Genomic DNA, 18,544 nt, shown 5'->3' with positions numbered 1-18,544 from the left:
TTCTTTAGGTACTGCTAATTAGGATTATTAAATCTAATAACTAATCCTGACGTTTATCTATTATTTATGCTTCCAACTTCATTAGAATTAAAAACAACAGATATATATCACATTGACATCCTGGCAAGTACAAAATGCCCCTTTTGGCCTAAAGAATAAAGTACATAATGCTCATTAGTGTAAAGCTCTTATCACTAGGGATGGAATGTTGTCTTCAAGTGCTTTGGATATTGACTGTGACCATAATTTTATTTACATTTAATCAGATTAAAACAGTATGAAGAAACTTATGCTGATCTTTGACTGTTCAGTACATTATTGTTCATGATTTTCATGTACCTTTGCGTCTCTTTATTCTTCTTTTAGCACTGAATGGGTAAAACAAATCAGTAAATACTGGGGAAAAAAAAAAAAAAAAGAAATAAAAAGACAACATTCAAAACTAAGCATGAAAGAAATAACGAGATTACTATGAAAAACAACACATATTTTGAGTTCACACCTGAACGAAACTATATTTTGCAGAATTACAGAAACAGCAAAAGAGATTATTAACATATTTCCTCTGACATAAGCTAGATCTTGTCCTTCTAGCTTGATAGCTTGGATGCCCTGCTGTTTACTTGATTAAGTTCCAAGTGAATAGTAAGCATTCAGGAGCAAGGTTATATGTAAATTCTATTTATTTTAATACTAAATTAGGATAGCTGAATTCATAATTTGAACACTTGAGTTTTAGTGCACATCTAATCTACCAGATGAGGCTGCTAAAGCGTAAAGCATCGCTGTATCCAGGAAATCCTTCAGGGCAGACTGCAGAGTAAGTAGATAGGAATTTGGTTAGAAGTCACATTTGACTAATGCAAACATGTGTATTGAAGATGATCAGTGAGTCAGAGGAAAAGGTGGTAATAAATAAGATTTCCTGGTTCTCCAACATTGTATTCAGATAGGTCATAATTCTCCTTAGTCAATCATATCTGCAGCAACACTGCATAAATTAACATATAGTTATCAATTTACATGAAATTAAATTATTATTATACAGTGATTTTTAATAATCCCCTTTTGATGAGTTGTCTTCTTACAGAATGCTTAAAATTTTAAAATGCCAATGTATTGTTAAAATTACATTTTATAAGGACGTTCATACAATGTCAATGTAGATATGAGTATATATATATAATGTAAAATTAGATAAAAATTCTCAGCATTTGTTGAAAAATATTGGAATGAAGTTGTACTTTTTTATTGTTGTTTTTATTTCTGAATAGTATTGCTAAAGTATTCTGTGTTTAAAAAAAAATAAATAAATCAGAAGGATTTTAAAGGATATTCAGTGGCATACTGATTGGCAAAAATCACTGTTTGACCGCCACATTAGATGCAAGCTATGGCTTTACTTTTACTGGATGACTATGTGATGACTGAAAGCTGCAGTCTGGAAACAACAAAGAATGAACAAGGAGCACTTTTCACATTCAAATAATCAAATCTGGAGTCTGCTATTTCTTTTTCCATTCAACTGTCTGGCCAAATACCTGAAAAGCTTTCAAAGCCAAAAACATCACAAAATGGTTTGGCAAACCACTCAAACCCTGTCAAAAAAAGTGTATATTTCAAAAATCAAGTATTAGTCACAGAGTACCAAGAATTTTTCTTCCTAATATTAAATGAAAAGGTCATCTGGGAGCGGAATTTCTTCCAGAAATTAATATAGTTAACTTAACTTGAGCTTAAATGCACTAAATCATAAAAATCTTCATTTTAAGGACAGGGAAAAAGAAGAATTTAATGGAACAGTGTGCAGTGAAATATATATATATATAATGTATGTATATTTTTAACAAGTTAGGGCAGAAATGTATTATTAGATCAAAAAGATGAAATAAACAAAGGTATCAACAGAATCACAGAATCACAGAATTTCAGGGGTTGGAAGACACCTTAAGATATTAAGTCCAAACCCCATTCCGTAAGGTTTCCCACAGCAGGTTGCACAGGTAGGCATCCGGGGTCTTAAATATCTTCATAGAAGAGACTCCTCAACCTACCTGGGCAAGCTGTTCCAGTGTTCCATCAACCTTACTGTAAAGAAATTTTTTTGCACGTTTCTATGGAACTTCCTATGCTCAAATTTTAGGTCCTTGCACCTTGTTCTATCATTTAAGACCACCAAGAAGAAACCTAGCCTCATTCATTTCTCTCCCACCTCCCTTTAGATATTTATAAACATTAACCAGATCCCCACTCAGTCTTCTTTTCCCCAGGCTGAACAAATCCAGGATACACAGCCTTTCCTCACAAGAGAGGTGCTCCAGGCCCTTCTTACTATGTAAGTGTAGTTTTATCCAGATTTTGTTGTTTTTATTACCACAAATAAGTTGATTTCTGCCATATGTCCTTGCAAAAAGACATAAAAACCATTACACATATTTTTATGTATCGCAGATTTTACCCCTTACCAGTAGTTCAGGCTGACAGCAATGAACCCACTGAGAGATGCCTGAGAGCTATCAAGAGGGATTTCAGGTGTCCAAGGATGCTAATGAACAGTGCAGGAGTACAGTATCTCTTTAGTGGCACACAGGGATACTGAGAGGACTGGAAAAGCCCATCTGATAAATACATGGCTAAGATGCAGATGCCACTGCAGGAATTTTGGCTTTTTTGGCCACGGACCAGTTTACTCAGTTCCTGACCATCAGCTGTTGGTGAGATCCACCTGGGTCAAGGAGATAAAAGAATTCTGGCCCAGGAGCTGTCTGGGCTCATTAACAAGGCTTTAAACTGGGTTTGAAAGAGTAAGGGTGTATTAGTGAACCTGTCTATTAAAAGTTGCAGGGTAGCATAGCAAAATTAAAGGGACAAGGTGCTAGTGGGATCACTGCACCTCAGTCACTCGCCTTATGATAATGAAGGCAGCAAGGACTCTAGAGACAGATACTTCAAAGGAAGTAAGGAGTAATTTAATCTTCCAAGAAGGAAACAAGACCATCTGCTCAGTTGAAGTGTCTGTACACAAAAGCACAGAGCTTGGGAAACATAAAGTAGGAGTTGTAATCTGCCGTGATACTAGAAATTCATGATGTAGTTGTGAGATCATAGTGATCAATGGCTCCAGCTGGAGATAAGTAACAAGTGGTGTCCTTCAGGCATCAGTACTGGCATTAATGCTCTTTAACATCTTCGTCAGTGGGATTGAGTATACTCAATGTCTCAACAGATCTGTGGAGGACACCAAGATGTGCATTGCAGTCAACATACCCGAGGGTGGGATGCCATCTAGAGAGATCTCAACAGACTCAAGCAGTGGACCCAGGAATACCTCATGAGGTCAACAAATCCGAGTTCAAGGTCTTTCACCAGGGTCGTGGCAACCTCTGCTATCAGTAGAGGTTGCTGGGGGGATTTAAGCCTTGCTGAAATGGACTTCGGGGTGGATAATAAGCTGAACATGAGCACGGTGAGCCAGCAATGCACCCACAGCCCAGAAAGACAGCTATATGCTGGGATGCATCAAAAGAAGCATGGCCAATTGGTTAATGGAGATGATCCTGCCTCACTACTCTTTGCTGGTGAGAACTCACATGGAGTACTGTGTCAACATGGGGAGTCCTCAGTACAGAAGAGATGTGGACCTGCTGGAGTACTTCCAGAGGAGGGCCACAAAAATTATTCAAGAGATGGAACACTTTCCCTGCAAGGATAGGCTGACTAGGGCTGTTCAGCTTGGAGAAGAAAAGGAAAAAGTCTTTTACAGTGAGTGTGGTAAGTCACTGGAACAGGTTGCCCAGAGATACAATGGAAGCCCTGTCCCTGGAAACATCCAAGGCCAGGCTGGACAGGACTCTGAGCAACCTGTCTAGCTGTGGATGTCCCTGCTGAGTGAAAGGGAGTTTGAATAGATGATCTTTAAAGTTCCCTTCCAATTCAAACGGTTCTTTGACTCTGATTCTGTAAGATCAGTTCTCTAAAATATCATGTGATTGTTATGTAAGACATTGACAAAATTGAAAAAAAAATGCCTTTCAAAAAAGGCATAGAACTGATATGTATGTGTGTATATATGTCCTTTTCTGCACTGCTTTTGAGCTTATTAATACAAAAAGTATTTTTAACACACGTGCTTAAAGCAACATTCGTAAGTCTGTTAATTGATATCAGTGACATTTTGGAAGTACAAATCAGAAGTTTAGACAGCTTGAAACAAAGCCTTTTGTGTGCATGGTTAGGGCACAGGGAAGGCATGCCTATAAAACTTAATTTTTCCCATGATCTCAGTCAGATTAGAACAGTATTTAGTGCAACAGTCAAAATTTGGCATTTCAGAATCAAAATATTCTTTCTAACGTTTCAGTACTAGTACCAGTAAAGTGTACTCAGGGATGTGCTATAAGACCAAAAGACACAATGTTTAAAAAAGAAGATAAATGCTGCTCTTCTTAAATGCTACTACATTCATACATAGGTTCCTCTATGTTAATAGCCATCAGTAGCAGAACAACTTGAAGCATGTCTTAAGACTGATTGTGCATACAGATCAAACAGGACAAATATCACAGAATCATTATACATATATATATATATATATACACATTATATTCACAATAAATAATGATAATAATATATCACATAGATATAGAGATACAACCTGGAAGACCACCTGGCCTTCCTGCAATCAGATTTGATCCTATGTTTTTGCAGAGAGCAGCAGCGCATTGAGTTATCTGTATTTATCCAGCTCCGTGTTAAAACTGAGATTTTTAACCACAAACCTGTGATTGAAAGTCAGAGAAACTTTTAGGCATTGTGATACTCTTTACAATGTCATTTTGCTTGTGACTGTGAGCACTTTATCTTAAGAAACTGTCCTACTGCCTTTATTTCCTCTTCTTTTTGTATATTTATGGGTAGAAATTATTTCCTCTACAGTATTTTTCTGATAAGAATCTCAGTTCCCCAAGTTTTCCCTTAAGTGACAGGTTCTCCTTCTGCTTCCTAATTGCTTCCTAGCAGCAATTCTTTGCACCTCCTCCCCTTATTTTTTTAAAGAAAGTTCCAGATCCCTTCACAGAAAATTTGTTGGCTGTTGTGGTTCCTCAGTTACTGGATGGCAATTCCAGTCTTACTCTATAAAGATGTTGATTTCTGCTACCTGTTGGTTTATATCAATGACTTTTTAATCTGGTTTGAAATTCCTTAGAGGAACTTTAAATCAGATTCCTCTCAAGATGATAAACAGGAAAGTTATTTAAAAGCCTTTTTCCAGCCTGATACTATTTTCTTCAATTGCTGTCTTCCTTGAGACATCCTTTTGTTCAACATTCATTCTCTTCTCTCATTTCACAAGGGTTTCCTTTATGCCAGTATATCAAATCCTTTAGCAAAGTATATAGGGAAAAAAACTACAACATTTCCTTTGGCTCACAACTAGGTTTTCTTATCAAAGTTACCTTTTCAGTCATTGTAAAACACATATTATAGGTTGCATCGCTTATTACTGTCTGATGTCTTTAATTAATCTCTTCTTCTGTTACTCATTCTAATAGTTTAAGGTTGAGAAATATTTCTAAATTGAATATGTTTTCTTTTATAACCCACATTAGACAAAATAAAATAAAATCTAGTTCTTAACCCTGAAATAGTTATTATAATTTGGAAAATGATAAGGAACCATAGGGTTGTAATTCCACTCTGCTATTAGTGAGATACTTAACTATGAAGCATCCAAAGACGAGGTTAATGTTCTTGCCACTAGGTAATAGAGCAGGGAACACTAAGTCGTATTCCAGCATTGAATAATAAAGAGAATACGAACTCTTGAATAAATTCTTTTTTAAAGTCCAGATGAATGCTCTTATCGCATATTTCTATAAGCATGGAGTAAAAGTTTATTTCTTGACCCTCCTACCCTCCCTCGTCAGAGAATATTGCATTATGTATGAAAAATTGGAGAGGACTAGTAATATAAACTGCAGTAACCTCCTCCAGGAAAAGTCCCGTACTGTATTCTGATTCAAGCCCTTGGTCTGAAATAAGCCAGACAATATTCCACGTAAGGCCTTACTCACTCAACCAGCACATCTTTGGCAATCTGTTCCCTTGAATTTCTTTGCTTCACTTCCTCCTTTTTTTTTTTTATCTTACTCTGGTACTTGCTTTGACAGACATTACCTTTGGCTAAAGCAAGACTATCCTGATAAGAATATTGCTATTATTATGTTTCTTTAGAAAGTTCAGATTTAACTAACTGGTATTTTTTGTCAAAATAGTTTGGTGGAAAATCTCAAGCCAGAAATAGAATGGTTAAATGAATCTGTGTCAATGAAATTTATTTACAGAAGTTAGAGCTGGCAAACATAGTCTGTTTAGTGTTTGTTTACTTCAGTAATTTCTCTGAAAAATATTTGTATTCTCTTAAAATTAATCAAATTAGTTACTTAATTTTAAAACTGCTAAGGTTATATTTTAAAGCACTCTATCACTTGTATTAGGAAAGCCCACAGTTACATTTGTCATTTTATTTCAGTTATTCTATGTGTATTTACATGCATGTAGTCTATAATTATGCAATCTTGTGCTATGTAGTCCATGCTTCTCTTTGTGTGGAGAATGGGGAGCACTCGCTTACAGAGCAACTGATCAATGCTGTGCACTCTCTTTAGTGTTTATTATGTACACAAAGTTCTTGTTTACTGCACAAAATGTAGCAGCTGCAGTAAGTTATTAAATTCAGTATATGTTTTGACATGGTATTCTTCTTTATGGTATCTCAGTTCTCTACTTTTATTTACCAATTTTCACAAAATTTCTAGTGAGGATGGTGGCTGAGGGAAACAGGAAAAGGTTAGAAATATTGAAGCTGATGCACATATTAAATCAAAAGAATCTGTTAATTTGAGGTACTCTATTGGCTTTTTCTTGGAGAGTATATAACTCAGAACATCACAAGCTGCTCAAGCTACACAGAGTGATCTGCAAATTGCATACTGGAAAATGAGGTTCAACAGTGCTTCGTTTTCCAACACATAACCTTTGTCATTCACTACTCATCTTCCACATCTGTTGGAAAGAAATTTGTAATAAAATATTGATGCAGAGCTCTGACTTATTTTGCAATAGAATTGATTCAGTGCAGTGATTAAGACATAACAACTTTGGAAAACTTCATTTGTGATTGTGTATGTATGCTGAGTCACATTGAGCTTGCACGGGAAATACAAACAGTGGAAACTCCAATTTGGTATTAATATCCAATTATGTTTCATGGCACTGGGCACAAGATCTTCATATTGATAATGAGTTGGTTATAAGAATATAGCATGCTGGTGGCCACATTTTGTGGTAATAGGAAATATCCAGTGAAATCCTTTAGAGATTTGTGGAGAAAAAAAAAAAAGGGGTGAATGTTTGTGGGGGAGTTGGGGGAGGGTAGAGGGAGAGGGTGGTGCTATTAAAGGTAAATGACTTGAAATAGTAGGAAAGCTGTTGGTACCAAAGTCTGTAGGTGTTTAGGGAAATTGAAGTGCAAATTGACTGTCAAGGATTGCAGAAAACGTTTGAGACCATAAGTATCTAGAACAAAAAATAGGAGATTAAATATGATTTATGTAAATGTAAGTAAAGGATAGAGCACTGCCCTGATGAAAGAGACTTGGAGTTACTGGTGGATGACAAGCTAGACAGTATCCAGCAATGCGCCCTTGCAGCCCAGAAAGCCAACTGTATTCTTGGCTGCATCAAAAGAAATGAGATCAGCAGGGTGAGGGAGGTGACCCTGCCTCTCTAGTCTGTGCTCCACTGAGACCTCACCTGAAGTACTGTGTTTACATGGGGAGTCCTCAGCACAGGAGAGATGTGGACCTGTTGGAGTGCATCCAGAGGAGGGCCACAGAAATGATTCAAGGGATGGAACACCTCCCCTGCGGAGACAGGCTGAGGGAGCTGGGGCTGTTCAGCTTGGAAAGAGAAGGCAACCAGAGAGTGGCCTTTCAGTATCTCTAGGAGAGCTGTAGGAATGAAAGTGACAGATTCTTTATCAGGGTCTGTGGTGATAGAACAAGAGAAAATGGTTTCAAACTAAAAAAAGGGAAAGATTTAAGTTGAATATAAGGAAGAAGTTTATTACAATAAAGGTGGTGAGTCACTGGAACAGGTTGCCCAGAGAAGTGATGGAGTCATTCAAGGCCAGGCAGGATGGGACTCTGAGCACCTGATCTAGGTGTCCTTATTCATTGCAGGGGAGTTGGACTAGGATGATATTTAAGTAGATGATATTTAAGGTTAAGGATTTAAGGAGTTAAGGATTTAAGGATTTAAGGATTTAAGGATGAAGTTGTGAATGCTCCATCCCTGGAAGTGTTCAAGACCAGATTGAATGGGGTCCTGGGCAGCTGGTCTAGTATTAAATGTGGAGGTTGTTGGTCCTGCATGTGGCAGGGGGGTTGGAGATTCATGATCTTTGAGGTCCCTTCCAACCCAGGTCATTCCGTGATTCTGTGATTTTGTGATCCCTTCCAACTCAAACAATTATATGTTTCTGTGATTATTTCATATTCTAGCAGCCAGCAATCTGACTTTTCCAGTTTAGAGCAAGAACTTCCAGCAAAATAATGGAGATCTAATATAATGAATCTCTGAGTCTTTTTTTCCAGCTTCTGGTTTCAGAGGCCAAGGGAAAGATGAGATACTATTCTCTGGATACTTTTATAGAAAACACGATGTAATTAGACTGGAAGTAACAGAAAAGCAAACTTCAAATCTGCATATTCACATCTGCTGGATCTTACCCAAAGGGAATCTGGGATTTCCTCTTTATGAGGATACCTTAAATTTGTGAAATGTGACTGTGAGATGGCTTTTGCATAAATTTTGGACATTAATTATTGTTTTACATAAAGAGGGTGCTTTAAATCGTGCTAGTTTTCCAGACCTTCATGAATGCATTACATTATGTATCATCATAATTGATATTTCATGTCTCATGGAAGTACTCATGAGCAAAGTATACCCAGAATTTAGATTTTTCTCATGATTAAATGTCAGTCTCCACCGTCAGTTTAGGCATCCCCTACACTGTTACTACTGGAATTCTGGGAAGACTCCTTTGAGATCTTTGATCAACAAGTGAACAGAACTGGAAGAAAAGCTTTATGTTGACTATGTCTTAAAAGCTTTCCATTTGGCTAACAGTACATTTTCAACTTCCCATAGAAAGTGTGGTTCCTTTTAGCTATAACAAGATGACTGCTGAAATGTGAGATGTTGATGGTTGTTTTCATACAGCCAGTCCATGGCTTCTGTAAAGCCAAATGGGAACTCACAGAGCTGGTGCAATTCAGTTTTAATTTGCTGGAAACTGCTTATCAGATCATATCAAAATGATCATTGACAAGTCCTGGAGACACTAAACAGGAGTACTGGCTTCTTTTTAGAGCTACCTCATTGATTCATGCTGAGATGAAGTTTCACACTGACCAAGCTTGAAACATACAGGGTGATATATTGCATTTTCAAAACAAGTTTGATAAAGAATGTTATATCTCCTTTCCTATCTTTTCAAAATTATTAGCTCTAAATTAGAACATTTAGTTGAAATATTTGTCCTTCCCACAAAGTGAAAAAAAAAAAAAGCAGAAAGAAAAGTTTGCTGCCTTTATAACTTATAGGCATATATTGGGAGCCTTTAGTGATTTTTGTTCACCAGTTCACTTTGTCTCTAAAATTCTAACTAAAATTCTAATTTTACAGACAAAGTGATGTAACTTTACATACAGGAAGAGACTGAATCAAAGTGCAAGAGTACAATCAAAATTACTTTGTTATTATTTTAATCACCTAAATAATTTCTTCTGCTGTCTTGATTTTCTTTTATAATTCACAAATCATATACTGTGTGATGCATGGAAAAAGTTGAAGTAACTGAAAACATAAAAAAGGAAGCCTAGGAGAATGAGGTTTTATCCTTGGATCTTCAGTTACACTCTTGAAGTTATGGCGTCCTAAGAAAAATAGAGATGCTGGCATTGGAGGCACTCATCCTGTGCTCTATTTAAATTTTGCTATATTCTGAAGAATTACACACATGTACATAACTACATAAAAGGTATTCTAGAATTGAACATTCTAACCACTAAAGGTCACCATATCCAGTGCAAGAAATTTTTACTGAATTAAAAACCCAAGAGATGAAGGAGAAATGCTGATGATACGAAGTTGGGAGGATTGGCTGACACGCCTGAAGGCTGTGTTGCCATTCAGCAAGACCTGGAGAGGCTGCAGAGCTGGGCAAAAAAAAGCAGATGAGGTTTAACAAAAGCAAGTGTAGAGTCTTGCATCTGGGGAGGAATAATTGCATGCACCAGTACAGGTTGGGGGATGAGCTGCTGGAGGGGAGCTCTGCGGAGAGGGACCTGGGTGTCCTGGTGGACGACAGGTTGGCCATGAGCCAGCAGTGTGCCCTTGTGGCCAAGAGGGCCAATGGCATCCTGGGGTGCATTAAAAAGAGCGTGGCCAGCAGGTCGAGGGAGGTGATCCTCCCCCTCTACTCTGCCCTTGTGAGGCCTCATCTGGAGTACTGCGTCCAGTTCTGGGCTCCCCAGTACAAAAAAGACAGGGATCTCTTGGAAAGAGTCCAGCAGAGGGCCACAAAGATGGTGAAGGGCCTGGAGCATCTCTCCTATGAGGAAAGGCTGAGTGAACTGGGTCTGTTCAGCCTTGAGAAAAGACGACTGAGAGGGGACCTGATCCAGGTCTATAAATATCTAAGGTGTGGGGGGCAGAATGGCGAGGCCGGACTCTTTTCAGTGGTGAGTGGAGACAGGACAAGGGGAAACGGCCGGAAACTGCAGCATAGGAAGTTCTGCACAAATGTGCGCAAGAACTTCTTTACAGTGAGGTGACGGAGCACTGGAACAGGCTGCCCAGGGAGGTGGTGGAGTCTCCTTCTCTGGAGATGTTCAAGACCTGCCTGGATGCCTACCTGTGCGACCTGGTGTAGGGAACCTGCTTTGGCAGGGGGGTTGGACTCAATGATCTCTGGAGGTCCCTTCCAACCCCTACAATTCTGTGATTCTGTGGTTCTGTGAAATGTAATTACTAAAAATAAACATGTTTCTTAAAAAAAAAATAAATGAACAAACAAAAAAAAAAAAAAAATTGACCTCGAAACGAACTATCCTTTCTGTATACTAGTTACTCTAGAATTTATGGTACTCTGATGCAATTTGTCATAGCATGGGAATCTATTCATTTTGAAATATTTCTTGGACTGTGAAATCACCTTGAGGTGTTCTTCAGATTCTCCTGAAAAATGAATAGTTAAATATCCTATTTTGTTCTTCCTGGAGTATCACAATTATTTTTGTTTATAAATCATATGTGCACAATCTTACATTTTACATCAAAAATTAGTATAAGCTGCTACGCCAGGAACAGTATTATACCTTCTTTATAACAAATTGTAGTGAAAATTGATGATACTGAAATACACTCAATCATTTTAAGAGATGTTATTAAAGTGATAGGGCATGATCAGTCTCTTGATTAATGATACAATCATGCCTTGTCAGAATCTTAGCAATTTTCTTTCATTAAGGAATAGCAGTTAAATTAGAGCCCATGGATTTCTGCAGGGGAATGGCTTTTTTTAGGAACTTTCCTTTACAGAGCTACTTTTAAAGGAAGCAATAGTGTCTTCTTTGGACTATTAAAAATGTTATTGCTCATGGTAAATACCTGATGGTTTTTTAATATGCTCTGTGGGTGTTCTCTTACTTAAACACTGATTTTGTGGGCAATTCTAAGAGGTTATTGACTTTAATGTTTTATGTACTTTGACTTTACAATATGTGTTCTCAAGAGATATACATGCTGTCTCACAATGAAAAAGCAACTCAGAGGACAAATTACTCTTTACCTTGAGGATCTTAAATGTTTTCAGTGATCTTTCCTCACACTTTACTCCATACAATAACTGTCCTTGGAGAAATTTGGTGTTACTTGACATGCTTAAAGGTAATGAGGTAAAAATGAAGAAAGACTCCAAATTGAATATCAAAAATCAAATTCTTCGACAATGGACTTAAGGTTTGTACTGTGTGGCACTTACTCAAGTTTTTATTCACTTTTTAGAGTCACTTAGTCAAGTTTTTATTCACTTTTTAGAGTTTCCTTGGGGAAGCTCTGGCAACAAGAATTAGTTTTAATTAAGAAAGAGCAGATTACGTCTGTGTTGAACCACATCTCACTTACATGAGGGAAAAGCAAAACTTGGTAATGTTTTCCAGCATATAAACTACCACTTTATGTTAAAGAAAATAGACTTCAGTGTTTTCAAGTGTAGCCCCTCAATTTCCATTTTGAGATAGCTTTCTCTTGACCGTGTTAAGTAGCGCTGAGTGTGTACTCTGCACAAGCAAGAAGACTACACAATAATGCAAGCTCAAGGATAGAATATAAATAAATGAATTGTTTTCATATGGATTTGGTCTGGTATAAATGATACAAATTGAGAATTAAACTAAATATGAGATTTTCAGGTTCATTTTCAGTGCTAAAACCATTTTGATATTTATTCAGTATGATCACTAAAGTTCAGTATCTCTGAAAGCATCAAGGTCAAACACTGATTTTGGTAGTTGTTCTCAGAATATAAATTTATGCTGAAACAAAAAACAAAAAACAAAAAACAAAAAACAAAAAAAAAAAAAAAACAAAACCAACACACAAAAACAGACTTTGAAGTTATAGGTTTCCATGGAATTCAGATGTACATCAAATTTTATTTAAGTTCATCAAGGTGTGGCAACATTTTTTACTTCATTAATGAAAAGGTGAACACACAGCATGATGCCTTCAGGTTTCAGTTTTTATGTCTGTGTTAACACTACATTACCTAGATTAAGCACAATTCCTCAGAAAAAGAATAAGAAATGAGGATTTCACATATTCAGTGGACTAATTCTACAGCCTTCCTTATTTCTTTGTTTAGTTTATTTTAGTGTGATCCTAGTCAATACTGCTTTTCTAACTGTTTTTTTATTTAATCATTACCTAAGTCTTGTTGGGAAAATATGGGAGATGAGTTAAATAAGTTATTGAAACCATTTCTTTTCTCCTATTAATGCGAGAGAAGGAATATAAGGTACATCCAACATTTATTCTGAGTGATACTGCATCACTGAACCAAAATCAGACTTTAAGCAAAATGTGCCTCTACATAAATCCATGAACTCAGCAAACTTGAAGTTTACCATAACTGATATTGGTGGTTTATACAAGCTGTAGCTTGTGTTCTTAAACTTCTTTTGCCTAACCCACCCAACTAGTAGTTGATCAGTTAATAATAATAATAATAATGTAAATCTATTACTTTTAGATTTGTAATATGTTCTTATTGTAATGAACTGTAGGAATATAAAATAGACAAGGTATGTTAAATGATCACTGTTACGGTATTTTGTTATATTGTCCTTTGAACACATTGAAGGTCACCAAGAAACATGATGGAAAAGAGGTCCATAGTACACAGAGGTTATGATTGATGTCTCACATATATAATGTAATCTGTAACACAAAGGATTTAATTTATTCCATGACATACAGCTTAAATTTTATTTCCATTTTGATCTGAAAAAATGGAAATGTGTTTGAGTATGTTTCCCTTTGCAGCTGTCACTGATTACTGTAATCCACAATGAAATTAAAAGGCACAGTGGATCAAACAAAGGTATTGGAAAGATAAGTCTTTTACAGTACAGAAGGCTAGCACATAAAGGAGAACTATGTTAACTATGTAGACTTTTCTCCCTATACTGTTGGAAAGGAGAGGTTATGATTAATAGCTTAAATACCAACAGTTAGGCCTATTCACCTTGGTATCTTATCTTACTGTCTGAAATGGCATGTAGTGTTAATGTGTTAAATATGATAACTTTTCTAACTTCTGACTTCTTTTTTGAGAAATGACTTGCGTTTTCACGCACATAAGAAATGCAGGCAGTCTACTATCTTCTCACATTAAGTCTAATATCTTGGATGGTTGAAGTTATTTTCTTCTAGGAAAAAGCTAGGATGTATATGTAGCCTAAAGTTTTTCTTGCTAACTTTTCTATTTTTCTTTAGAAGATCTTCATCTGTCTGTTTTTATGTTATACTATTTATCCTCTATATCACAAGGCATTTTGGAATGAGAAACTAATTAAAGGAATGGGGAAGCGTCATACAAGTTCACTCTCAGCTCTATTCTGTAAAATAGAAGTATTTTATTTTGTTTGCTTGTTTGTCAGGTTTTGGTTCTGTTTTGTATTGAGATGAAAAATAAGTAACTAAGAAATATTCTTTTATGTTTCTTCACCAATGGGGCAGGCATGTTTCTTGGGAGAAGTCAAAATGGAAAGTAAAATCTCTAAGAACATGTTAGCTTTGTCCCAGGTGACTAGAACAAGGCACTGCTGTGAGATGATCTGATTGGTTATCATCTCTGCATGCTACAGTACCACTCATGTTCTTGATGAGGTTTAGTTTACTGGACGCATTTTTTGGTTGTCTATTGGTTACCTAAAAGATCATTTCCTAAATGTCAGTTAATGATCATTATTATAGAATATTTGGGGAATTATTTTTTGGATGTTATTGGAGGCATATCTTCTTACAGTAGGAGACTAATTCAACTAGCATAACAGTTTTCCTCCATAGAACAGACTTGTCTTCCCCAAAACTGTTACTGATCTAATAGCATTACAGAAAAATAAGTATTTCCTGCCCAGATATTCAGTAACACAATTATTTTTCAAAATCAACAACAGTTTTAAAATGTGTTATTTTACATTGTAAATGTGCCCCAGAAAACTATTATCTTATCTTATTATCTTAGCTTAGCTTGTGTTTATTGAGCCATATGGATCATACTTTCATATTCATTATTTCATATATGATAAACAGAAACACATAGAAATATCAATTAAATGGACTGCTGGGTTCAGAAGGTGATATATCAACGGCATATTGGTAGTGGCTATTATAGATCTGTGTACACTAAAGTTGATACTGGGACTCATATTCTTCAGAATATTCACCAACATTCTACATGTTTATTTAGATTCTATGCTTAGTGAAATTTTTCATGATATCAAATTGCTGTAAGAAGTCTTTCAGTATACAAGGACTTTAATGATTGAATCAACAAAATCTTCCTGAAGTTCTACATGGAAAATTGCAAAGTTCCATAGCAAAAGCAGAATAACACCACACAACAGTACATAAGAATATAGTGATCCTATTTGAAAGTACTTTTGTGTGTTTGTTGAGGACAAGTTTAATACACATGATGAATAAACAAATCACAAGTCTCACAAATTGCATATTGAGATACATTAAAAAGAAGCACAGCAAGCAATTTGATTTAAAACACTTCCTTTAGTGATGATGAGACTGCTACCAGAAAATGTGGTCCAGACCAAGGACCCCTATTTCCAGAAGCATGTCAAAAAGCTAGAGAGTCTGCCATACACCTAAAAAGGTCTTGAGATCCAAAAGCTCATGAGCTAAAAAGTAAAGCTGAAAGAAGTGAGTTTGTTCATCTGCTGACAAGGAAGACAAGAGGCCATCTAATAGCAGTCCATTGCTGTTTGAACACTATTGCAAAGAAATTGGAAGCAGGTTTTCTCAGTAGTAGCAGAAGCCAACAAACAAAGCCCACAGACAGCAACCTGTGAGGTTCAGACTGGGTATGAGGAAATTTGTATTTGGAACAAGTCACCTAGGGGGCTGGGAACTCTTGAAGATTTTCAAGGTATGGCTAGGCAAAGTTAAGGCTGATCTGCTCTAGTATTATTGGTGAAAATAGCTGTTGAAACACACGTAGGATTAGATCACCTCCAACATTTCTGTGATTCTGTGGTTTATTATCAATACACACTTTATGATTCTTGTGCAATCTCGTAGATGCGGCACAAGAATTCTCTCCCCAACAGTCCTGATTGAAGGAGGCGGCTTGTAATGCATCACATTGTTAATTAAAAATGCCTAGATATCAAAAACTTCTTGAGCAGAATTTAGCTTCACAATAGGGTTACAGAGGCCCCTCTTTTCAGATGTAACTCTCATGATTTGTTCTGCCAAATAAAAATTAGCTGTAGGAATTCTGGCTTGTAGAACTCAGTGAAACAAGCAAAGATTTAATGCACTCTCACCTGACAAATCTCAAGACAATTTTCTGACAGGAAGGAAAGAAGTCAGATCATAACAAACTTATAAGTTCAGTCTGTTGCATTTTAGCATATCCTGCCTCCACGGATACATGTACTGTGAGCCAGAATGCAAAAACAGAGGTGTGGTGATTATAAGAATGTCTCTCTAAGGTATTATGAGGCAAAAAGTACAGCCAAAAACATTCAATTATCTCAGTCTTCTCTTTTCCATGTTGCTTCATAAAATGTGCTTTAAGAAAGACTAAGCTACAGTCATTACTTTAATACAAGAGTCATTCACTGCTCAGTTCAGAATGCTAAAGCAAATAAGTTCTCTACCTTTTGCTAGGAATCAGAGTGGTCTTTCAAATATCAACACTACATTAAGTATTTTCTTCATGCAAACATTTCAAACAACATCAGAGTTGTGCTTAGTATTTTCAACAATGTAAGAACTGTCCTGCAAAAGTCACTGTATAATGACTACTCACATACTTTTTATTAGATTATAAATATCAATTGTTAAAACTGATAGCATGCAACGTCTGCGAATTGATTGTTGTGGCTTAAAGGAGTTTTGCTTTAGGAATTAGTAGATGAGAGTTAATGTCTGGTGAGTTTAGATGAGAAGATCATAACAGTCCTGTGAGACAACCTTTAGAGGATAAACTGTGCATGTTACCAAGAAATATTCAGAAACTTAGAAATAAATGGAAAATGAGATAAATTGAAATGTGTGTTTATAGAAGATGTTTGTTCAATATGTTCCAGATATGCCCCCCCCTTCCCCTCCTCTTTATCTAGTGAGGATGTATCAAGCTTTAGCCCAATGTGTAGTATGAAAAGGCAGTTTTTCCAGATTAAAAAAAAAAAAAAGCAGATGCACTTAATCTAAGTCTAAGAGGTAATAAATTATTGAGAAGTACAGGAAACAACGAATTATGCTGAATCAAACTGGAAGGTTTTCTTGGTATCAGCTAAAAGTGTTAGTGATGAATTCAGAACAGTGATAAAAACTACTAGTGAGTTTTAGTGATAGAGAATTGAGAAATATTTTTTAATTGAGAATAACTGAAAAATCAATATTGAGGACAGAGATCACATGTGGTTATATTTTCTTTTAGATGTTCTTTTGAACATAACAATTAGAAGCGGAGTTATATATAAAACGTGACGAAATATTAGTTTTAATAGGACAAGAATAATCACAATTAAAGAATCAAGAAAAAAAAATAATTTTACAAGGGAAAATAAAAACTACATTCAGACTCATTCAGCTGAGGAGAGTGAATCCTGAAAAAGAATTTGAAGTGAAAGAAGGAATTACACATCTGGGTGGGGAAAAGGTCATCAAATATAGAGGTTCATAGGAGAAATTTTGCTGCTTTTTTTGATTTTGAAAAATCTCTTTACTACTGTAGAGGAGAAGTTCTAGAGCAGTCCTCTGCTATGAACACGTAGGAGAAAACTGTTAAAGATACGATTGAATCATTACCTCTGTCTGGAGAATTAACTTAAGGGATTTTCTCTTTTACTTGTTTGTTCCTAATTCTGCTTGCTGCCTCTTATCTTACCTAGAAAATCTACATGTAAATATTTACCTTACTGACAGTATGTCATTACTATCACAATCCTTTAGGACTGTGGCAAAACCACTTTGGTGTATAGGTTGCAGTCACCTGTTGCAGGAGTCACACATCAACATTTATTTAACCATGAGAATTCACATATCCAGCTGCTAAATGCAGCTCACTATTGGATGAGATACAGGATAAACAGGATGTGCTTTTTCCTAAGATCTTTGGCTTAATTCTCTCTCTCCTGATATTTATGCCTGTTATCAGCACTCTATTAGGAGAACTGTTGTTCTTTTTATGGACTCCTTCACCATCATCCACTAAAGGTGGATTTTCTCTTCAGCAAACAGAGAACTCCTTAATTTCTTTCTGTTTTTTGATTTCTTTTCCAAGAGCTGCTGACTGATTCCCTAGCCTCCTTAGCACTGCTCAATACCACCCTCTAAAATCATCTTTTCAAAGGTGAAAATTACGTGCCGCATTGCTGCTAGTAAAGCTCTCAGGATTTAGATTTTTATGCAGCACACTGAATGATATTCCTTTGTTCTAGGTAGAAAATTCGTAACTAGTCAGGAAAATTTTTAAAAAAGAGAAATGATTAACTAAGACAGTCTACCTGATTACCAATGTAGCAGAAGCACACAGGGCTGTAGTAACACACTATTTATATTTGACAGAATGTAGGCAATAATAACTAAAAAAAAAAAAAAAAAAAAAAAAAAGTTTGCAGAATGTCCTAGAAAATGATTGCAACCTCTTTGAATGGTTTCAAAG

This window comes from Tympanuchus pallidicinctus, unplaced genomic scaffold (genome assembly GCF_026119805.1).
Source record: "Tympanuchus pallidicinctus isolate F22 unplaced genomic scaffold, pur_lepc_1.0 scaffold19, whole genome shotgun sequence".
NCBI classification, from domain to species: Eukaryota; Metazoa; Chordata; class Aves; order Galliformes; family Phasianidae; genus Tympanuchus; species Tympanuchus pallidicinctus.
This window is presented reverse-complemented; position numbering follows the sequence as displayed.